Source organism: Sceloporus occidentalis, unplaced genomic scaffold (genome assembly GCF_023333645.1).
Source record: "Sceloporus occidentalis isolate IW3139 unplaced genomic scaffold, rSceOcc1.0.p SCAF_1, whole genome shotgun sequence".
Lineage (NCBI taxonomy): Eukaryota > Metazoa > Chordata > Lepidosauria > Squamata > Phrynosomatidae > Sceloporus > Sceloporus occidentalis.
The window spans coordinates 116,398,070-116,408,049 of NW_028316981.1; positions in this window are offsets into that span (position 1 = coordinate 116,398,070).

The window sequence follows — 9,980 nt, forward strand, 5'->3', positions numbered from 1 at the left end:
CTTGCATGGGGAATTAATACAATGGTCCTGTGGTTACTGCAATCCCTGGTGTCCCCTTTCTTGAAGATTTAAATGTATGTTGAGCATTTTCAGCCTGTGGGCCACACTGTTTTGTTTTCCATACTTGTTGATAGATTTTAGTTAGAACTAGAGTAGACTTTTATCTCTGTAGCTTGTGGAGATACAATTGGCTCGGATCAGATGCTGCCTTTTCTTGAAAATGCATGTTAAATTCCCATCTTTAGTTACCAGATAACTTGCTTGGGGACACTGGTTTGTTTAAGAGAGAGGTGTTTTTTCCTGTGTTTAAAATTGATGTGCCATTCATTACCTACGTAATTTACAATTGAGAGAACCACAATTTATAATCCTGTAGTGTAGTAGTTCCCAACCTGTGGGTCGGGACCCCTTTGGGGTCAAAGGACCCTTTCATGGGGGTCGCCTAAGACCATTGGAAAACACCTATTTAATTACAGTTATGAAGTAGCAATGAAAATAATTTCATGGGTTTGGGTCACCACAACATGAGGAACTGTATTAAAGGGCCGCGACTTTAGGAAGGTTGGGAACCACTGCTGTAGTGCATGTTTTGGCACTAGAGGGTGCTATAGCTTCACTGAACAAGCACCTGATTTGAAAAAAATGTGTTTACTTGAAAACAAAATAGTAGCTATGCTCAACCGTACTCTGGCACACTTGATCTGACCCTCTATTTTCTTGTCTGCCAGCATCAACAGGAAAAATGTGTACAGAGGCAAAGTACTCTATAATCCGTTGACCCATATGGTGAATGTTGAAGTACCAAAAGTATAAAGCTGCCATCCTGAAACTGGCAGGATGTTTTCTACAGCAGAATACGTAGTGAAATTTGTCACCACTTGTTTAGCTTCTAGAAATGCACTGCCCTCTTCTGCCAAGTAGGACCTCTCCTAGTTTTGACAGTTTCCTGCAGAACAAATGCCCCACCTCTCCACTGCATTGGAACTGGCACAAAGTGCTCTTTAATTTGCCTTCTGCTGTCTTAACTGCAGCTGTTTCACTTTTGGCAGAGGGTAAACTAGTGGAATATTCCCGTCCAAAATGCTTCTAAGTCCTTCCTATTCTGTGAGTTTCTCCTTCCTATAATCAAGGTGGAAAAAGAAGTTCTATTGGTGTGTTGATGCCATTATTTACTGTACAACTTCCCTACTCCGGATTCTGTTCTGTAACCATGGGTCAGGAAAAGGGCATCCTTGTATCTTGTAAAATGCAGACAGAGGGGGAAAATGGAACTGGAAATTTTTGCAAAATGGTGAGCTACTTCCTTTCCCCTCCATGAGTTAGTTATACCACTGGGGTATTCTCCCAGGACTGTGTGACTGCAGAGGGCAGACAAAGCTCTGTGTCTCTTATCTGCAGTGTTGTCCTCCTTCTAGCTGCATCTCCAGCCCTGCTTATCTCTTCAATTGGCAGCAAGTTGTCTCCACTTTGTGGGGTCTCCTCATTCTAGTCCCACCTCTACTGACTCATCAGGGCTGCAGTTGACACCACCATCTCCAATAGACCATAGAAGCACTCCAGGGCACTAAGAACACAAGAAAGTGAAAGAGCAGGGTAGGGAACTGCCAAATTAACAACCTGTAAGACGCTCTGAGAGCCTTTGTCGCTGAAGAAGGGGATGTAAATATGTACTCTAAATAAATAAAATAATAGACAAAGGTTGGTTACATAGAGTCCCAGTCTTTACAGTTCAGTACTGCAAAGGTGGAAACTTAGTGCCTTCTCCTATTTTGGATTACAATTTCCATATCCCTCAGCCAGTATGGCCCCTGCTGAACTTTTATTGTAATCCAAAAAATCCTGAAGGACATGAGCATACCTACAGTTGGTCTACAGTCAAGTCAGAGAGGCATCAATCTCATCTCTATCTGGGGATGCCAGCAATTGAGCCAAAGGATATGCTCTTCCATTTTGCTACAGCCCTTGGCTATAACCTGAATCAGTTGCATACTGTACTTATCATCATTGATAGGGACTATTACAAATATAATCTTGCTGTCCTTTGAATATTTTCTACTAACTGACATGCTGTCTGTTCTTTTGATCTCCTTTAAAGAATAACTGGGCCTTTACTTGTGAAAAATCTGACAACTTGGATACCCGCAGGAAAGGCATGCTGCTGTAACTGAAGGAAAACATGTCCGCTGATGATTGTGCCAGTAGAGAGCACCATTGCGCAGCTCTGGAGCTGAGAGAGTGCTCAGTCTTTGTGTTTAAAAGAGAATGAATACTTGCTGTAGCACTTGATAAGAGTTAACAGTTCCACTTTAGCACAGCTTCACAGTCTCAGACAGTCTTGATCCCTGTCTTGGCACAGATTACATTTGCCCAAGGCGTTGCTGAAACCTATCCAAAGATGATTGGAGCCAAAAGGGGAGGATCTGGCTGATAATGAAACTGATGGTCTCACTCCTTTCCATATTAGAATAATATTGCACCTTTCTTAGGCCAGCCAAAAGGGCACAAAAATATGTACAAGCTTTTGAGCTCTCCAGATCAAGTAAAACGTTACAAAGCTGGCCTGATGATGAAGTCACAGCATCTGCCTGAGATGGACTGAGGAATTTGCAGATGTTCAGAGGGGACTGTCAGATGACACAGTGATTACAAGTATTAGCACTGTAATCAATAAAAGAAGAAAGGTTTGGCAGTTTTTTTAAAACACAAAACCCTAGCACTAGTTTAGATAGGTCCACATGTTTAAAGAGACTATCAAAGCTGTCAGTTTTACTACATCAGGGATTAGCAATTTCTAGCCTGTTGTTGAGCGACTAAAACTGCCACCATCCCTCACCATTAACTATGTTAGCCAAGGCCAATGGGAGTTGCAATGCAACAACATCTGTAGGGTCATATGATCCCCACTTCTGATCTAAAACTTTCTGGAAAGGAGGAAATCCCATCATCTTCACAGGTAGCTTGATCCACTGCTGAACTGTTCTTTTACTTATTTTTACTATTAATATTTATTTGCACCTACTTCCCTGTAGTTTAAAACCATATCTTGTTTAATGCATGTATCACCTTGTTTAATCCTGTAACCACAGAGTGAATCACTGTTTCCTCAGATAGGTATTACACTTTAGATATATCTTTCATGAATTTAATTAAATCTCTATGCTTCATTTACCAATTATACTAATAGTGTATTTTCATTGAATAATAATGTTTGAAGAGACCACAAGGACCATCCAGTCCAACTCCCTGCCATATAGAAATGCACAATCAAAGCGCCCCCAATAGATAGCCACCCAGACTCTGTTTAAAAACATCCAAAGAAGGAGACTCCACCATACTCCAAGGCAGCCTATTCCACTGCCAAACAGCTCTTGCTGTCAGGAGTTTCTTATTAATGTTGAGGTGGAATCTCTTTTCCTGTAGTTTGAATCCATTGCTCCATGTCCTAGTCTCTGGAGCAGCAGAAACAAGATTGCTTCGCCCCCAGTATGACAGCTCTTCAAAAGTTTAAACATAGTTATCATGTCATCTCTTGGCCTTCTCTTATCCAGCTAAACAGAAACTCCTCATAAGGAATGGTTTCAGGACTTTTCACCACTTTAGTCACCCTTCTTTAGACACTTCCCAGCTTGTCAATATCCTTCTTGAACTGTAGTGTCCAGAGCTGGACACAGTATTCCAGGGGATGCCTGACCAAAGCAGAAACGAGTGGTACTATAATTTTCCTTGATCTAGACAATACAGCCTAGAATCACATTGGCTTTTTTAGCTGCCACATCACACTGTTGACTCATGTTCAGCTTGTGGTCTACTAAGACTCCCAGAGATCCCTTTCACATGTATAACAGTCAAGCTAAGTGTCACCCATCCTATAGCTGTGCATTTCATTTTTTCTTCCTAAATGTAGTACCTTACATTTCTCCTTGGTGGAATTAATTTTGTTAGCTTTGGCCCAGCTTTCTAATCTATTAAAATCATTTTGAATTCTGATCTCATCCTCTGGGATATTAGCTACCACCACTACCCCCCACTCTGGTGCCACAACAAACTACAATCCCCAGAATTCCAAAGCATGGAGCCATGGCAGTTAAAGCGCTGTCAAACTGGATTATTTATCCAGTGCAGATGCAGCCTCAGACACTACACAAATCAAAGGTATTCCTATGTTGTGAGCAGAACAAACTTAGGCAGGGGGTTGGACTGGATGGCCCTTGTGGTCCCTTCCAACTCTATGATTCTAGATCACTCTTTGTTCTATCAGGGCTTTAGACTTGACTAAAAAGTGAGTGCAGAGGCAGTCATGGGGGATACTCCACACTTGAGGGATTCTTTTCTCCTAGAAGGTTGTGCCATAGTGTTTTTCAGAAGAGTGATAAAACTCTCCTCTTGCTGACATTCAACAAACAGTAAGCAGACATAGTTTCTAGTTAGGTTTGCCCTCTTTTGTCGTATTTTTCATTCCTGTTACCTACACTGAACTCCTGGCAAGGGGCAGAACAAATGGTCCAAAAACAGCTCTGTAAACCCACACCTGGTTTCCATGAGCTGGATTGGAGAACACCTGACTGGTTCAGGGAGCAGTCCCACTAACTCCTTCTGGAAAAGTCATCAGGTTCCACCACCATGAATTATTCCAGCTTGCCCCAATGCTTTGAACCATTGCTCTCTAGCTTCTGATCTTTCCTCATCCTTGTTTTTCACAACAGCAATTGTATCATCTATTTCCTCCTTTGTACAGTCTGAAACAGGAGTACATATTGAGCAATTCTGCCTTTAAAACCCACAAAACAAATACCACATCTCAGGTTCCCAAATCTTGTGTCTTTTCTAATCTACTTCTAGCACCCTTTCTTTATCATCTCTTGTTTGGTGTGCCTTTGCCTTTGCCTTTCTGATTTAATCACTCCCTGTTTCTTCTCCTCCTCCCTCCAACTTCTTAATTCCTTTTAGGTTTCCAGTGTAAGATCAGGGTAGTAAACAGATCCCTGATGTCTAACTTGTCCTGGCCCTCCAGTTTCAACAACCTAGACAGGAGGAGTAGGGCAAGGATAAGGGCTTATGCAGCCATAGCCTGTCAGCCCTCCCCCTTTCTTTCTTTCTTTCTTTCTTTCTTTCTTTCTTTCTTTCTTTCTGTTTTTCCCAAGAGGTCCGATGACATGAGGCACAAAACAGGGTGCTGTCTGTTTTTCTGACACCACACATGCCCATCGGAGGCCTTCAGCTGTGGCACACCTTTCAGCTGCCTTCCACCCCACAGCAGCTTCTCTGACTGGAAGCTTCTGGGGATAGCGGGCTGTTGATAATACTTCGGCAGCTCAGCGTTCCACACTGCCTGGTTATAAGCAACAAGTGATGTCCTTCCTGTTAAGCACAAGAGAGGGGTGCTTAAAAGGAGGTGGTGGAGGAGTACAGTGAGTTGACTCCGTGGCTTTTGGGTTCCCAGCGTTCCCCTTAGCTTCCTGCCACACATGGACCACAGTCAGACTGCACTCCCCTCCAAAACTGGAAATAGAACCCAGGGAGCTTGACTGCTATTCCCATCACCCAACTTGGCCTCTTTCATCTCCCTGACTCACAGCCCTATTTGCATTTCCTCCAATCTGCTGTCTTCCTGGATCCTAGTCCCCATCATCACTTAACAGCCTTATGCCTTCCAGATGTTTTGGACTTTAACTCCCAAGAGCCCTGAGCAGCTTGGGCAAGGGTAAGGAATTCAAAGAGTTGGCTGCCCAAAATATCTGGAGGGCCAAAGGTTTCCCCCCCAACCCTGACTTAGATCCAGAGATCCAGCTCTTCTCATAGCTATGGCCAAGCTGGAGAATATATGGCTCTCCAAGGAAATCTTAGGCAAAAGATGTACACACTTTGAAGGGAAACCAATGCTGGTAATTCCAGTATTGAAAATGTTTATAGGGAAAGTAATTACTCAAATATAATATGGTTTTGAGATCTGGGGGATAAGTCGTAACAACTTGAATGACCTGGAGATGTGTCAAAGCAAGGTACTTGTTGGCAGTACCTCCTGGGACTCCATCTGCCATCCTCAGGACAGAGACAGAAGTAGTATCTGTAAAAGGCAGCCATTTTGTGTTAAAAGAGGGTCTTGGACATGTCAGAAGACTGCTTCCCAAAGCTCTGTTTATGTGAACAATAGAAGAAAGGTGGCTGGGTTAAGTTATCCCAAGATTTACTAATCTCTAAAACCCTTCTGACATATATTTTTTATTATATCTGGAGTTAAAAACAAGCTGAGGGATTGGGTCTACAAGTTGGATAATAATCAGGAATTAGTTTAAATTAAACCTTCCATTTCCTCCCATTGGTATCACCCCTTGAAATAAAATCACATAATAGCTCAGTATTTACAGAAGCTTACCTTTGCCCCTCTGAGGGGTACATGTACAGAACTACGTTTTCATACTATGCCTATTTTGGATGGCAGATATAGACATACTCCAAGAAATTTAAGGCTCTACATTTGTAGTGTGGTAGAGGTAGCGGATATTTCACACTATTTACTCCACCACCAATTTTATCAAAACCCCCAGGAACAGATTCTTGGAAGAGATTTTGGCTTCCTTTACAGTGTGGGAGCTCTTATGTGAAAAATATGCTGGCTACTGTCAGATTGTGACCCATATGCCACGCATAAACCAGCTTTATTTGCTAAGGCTGCTACAAAGTATTTGTGCCACTTATTGCTATAGACTGCGCAGGGGACTCATTAATTTGATTTTTTTTGTATAGCTGTACATCTATTTTTAATTGGATTTGTAATGGCTTTTAGTCAACTACAATGACTGACAGACAACTGAGTGGCCTTGTAGATACTGTTGGATTCAAATCAACCAGCTACAATGCTGGGAATTATAGTTTTAACTATAGCTGGAAGCCCAGGGTTTCTTTATCCCAGAACAATGGGACCTCACCAAAGGGTTCCCCTATCCTAATCACACTTATTCCCATTAGTTAAGATCTTCCACACACCCTTTGCTTTCACTAGAGGCAGGGATATAAAATGGACTACCACTATCCCCCTTCCTTTGTCTTCTGGTGAACTCCACCCATTTCCTCTCCTCTTCCCTCCAGAGGAATAATTGAAATACTGATTATGTCACTCAGTTGTCCTGCCTCCTGAATGCCTCTTCCATAATGTCATGTAAGGCTATTTAAACATGTCTATGTTTAGAACAAGGGTATTAAACCAAAAATGACCTGTTTTTCCAAGTGTAAATATTTGAATTTTTTTTAAAAGCCAAAAGTGTAGGCCATGTTTTAATTTTTAGAGTCAAATAATACAGTATTTGGATCGAAGCAAGGCTTTTTAGTGGTTTTATGGTGATGGCGGTGGTGGGGACCAAACACAGACATCCCATATGTGCATTTTACACTGAAACTGTCATTTTGCACCTTGGAAGAAACTACATGTAGATGTTGAAACTGGCAGCTATCAGTTCTCCTTTTCTGAGCAGCACCAGCACCACCAATAATATGAGAGACATCCCCTTCTTCCTCAGAGCCCTTTCTCTGTGCCATCTATAGTGTCCTACCTGAATCTATTGGAACAGGGTATATCAGTTGCTTCAGTGCAATAATGGCAGGTTGAAAGTGGCTATAATAGATTTAGTGCACAGCTCCAATCCAGGAGTGGAATCATCCAAGCCCTGCCCCACTTCTGCCTTTACTACTAGGAGTTGATTTTAAATGCCTCCTGAGGTCCCATATCCCATTTACTTTCTTCTGAGTCACCTTGACCTTCTGATCTGTGGCTTAACAGTGGAGGGCCAGCATTCTTCCTGAGAAAGAAAAATGTGAATCCCACATCCTGCTTTTTGTCATGAGCTCCCATGTTTTGGCTTGCCTACAGCTTCACCCACACATATCCAGTCTGAGGCATCTGCTGGATCCCAAGCAGGGCCACACCTCAAATACAAAAGGCTTGCAAGTTCCATTGCCCATAGATGGTGGCTGACACAAAAAGTTCATATCTATCTATCCATCTATCTATCTATCTATCTATCTATCTATCTATCTATCTATCATCTAAACTCAATTGCCCAAGCCTTGGGAATCATATTGCTTCTTCCCTAATACCTATCTCTTATCTCTTTCCTAGTGTATGTGGGGGGGGGAGGGGGGTTTTAACTTGATGTCTTCAAGGGAAAGAAGAATCAGAACCAACACTTTCGGGGGGGGGGGGATACTTGGGACTCCAGCTCTCAGAATTTCCCCAGCCACTTGTCATTAGCCACACCAGCTGAGGACAGTCCTGTGATTTTGTCACCAAAGTAACTTTTCTAAACTCTGGTGACAAAATACAGACTAATAAAACCTTTTCTCACCTCTTTGATCTGGAACAAAATGGACTTCAATAGTACATTGCTTTAACTAAGGCAACATGAACCCTTCAAATTGGCCCAGTTACTTTGCTGGACTGCATTTTTGGACAACTGTGACTTGGTGACTAGGAGTTAGAGGCTAGCAAAAGACAAGAGAGGGATGCGACAATAGTGTCAGGATTTTTGTTATTGTTGTAGGCATCCAATTTCCGACTCATGACGATCTTAACATGACCCTATCATGGCGTTGTCTCGGCAAGCTTCTTTAGAGGGAGTTTGTCGTTGCCATCCTCTAAGGCTGAGAGAGTGTGACTTATCCAAAGTTACCCAGTGGGCTTCATGGCCTAGGTAGACTTAATATGGGTAGCTTTTTGTTCCTGGCTCTCCTACAGCCCTGCAGACCCTTTTGGTTTCACTATAAATGCTGATGGAAAATCCCTCTTGAAAGTCCCTTGAGAAAGAAAGAAAGAAAGAAAGAAAGAAAGAAAGAAAGGAAGGAAGGAAGAAAGAAAGGAAGGAAGAAAGAGTACAGTTCAATGGCTGTGCTCCCTGGCTGTCCACTGGCACCTCATTGTCCTGAAACTTTTTCATCTGAAGAATTAGTTGTTAGTGAAGCAGCCTCCCATTCTTTTTGGAAACTGCCAGTGGGGCAAGCCAAATCGATCTCCAGGCCACTGTCACCTCATCTTCTGATACAGGAACGGACCAGAATAGAAATTTGTGTGTGAGTTGGGGGGGGGCATGTATAACTCAAAGCACATTTTAAGATTAATATTCCTTTGAGTCAGCTACACAACTCACTCCTTCCATGGATTTTAGATGCAGACTTTACTCTCATACCACTTTCTGTGCATGGGCATCTGACGGGGCAACTGTGTGGCCTCATCCCTTCTATATAAAAGCCCAGCTCCCTTCTTCTAGTGATATAAGCTGTACATGGGGTGAATGTCAAAGCAGGAGCTTTCTGAAGAGATGGTCTTTTTGAGAGCCAAAGGGGGAGAAGTGACTAGTATTAGTGTGGCTGAGCTAGGGAATGCTCCTCACACATGCCTCCTGCCAGTTTGGGGGGGGGGGGGGTCAAAGTCCACCTCAACCTTTGGAGGAACTTCCAGACAGTAAGAGCTGTTTGACAGAGGAACACACTCCCTTGGAGGGTGGTGGGGTCTTCTTCTTTGGAGGTCTTTAAGCAGAGGCTGGATGGCCACCTGTCAGGAGTGTTTTCACTGTGAGTTCCTGCATGGCAGAATTGGGTTGGACTGGATGGCCCTTGGGGTCCCTTCCAACTCTATGACCTCTGTACCTCTCAGCATCACAGGCTCTGGGTTCATGCAGGGAAGGAGAGACTGGAAAGCCAAGCGACGTTTGGGTAGCTGTGGCTGCCTCCTCCCTGTAGTCGATTATGGCACCAGAGCTCTCCGACAGAGAAGGCCAAATGTCTCACAAAAGTACACAGTCCCCACCATTGGGTTAAAAGTGGCGTCAGGCTGGATGATGCCTGCGGTGCGGATGCATCTAGGGCCTGGGCCCACCTAGATCCGCTCTGGTTTCGCTTCCCAGCAGAGGGACCTTGTGCTGGGAAGGTTAACCAAGAGAGGCCAGGAAATGCTCCGTTTTGGGCTGGCTTGTGAACGTGTGAAGGCGTTG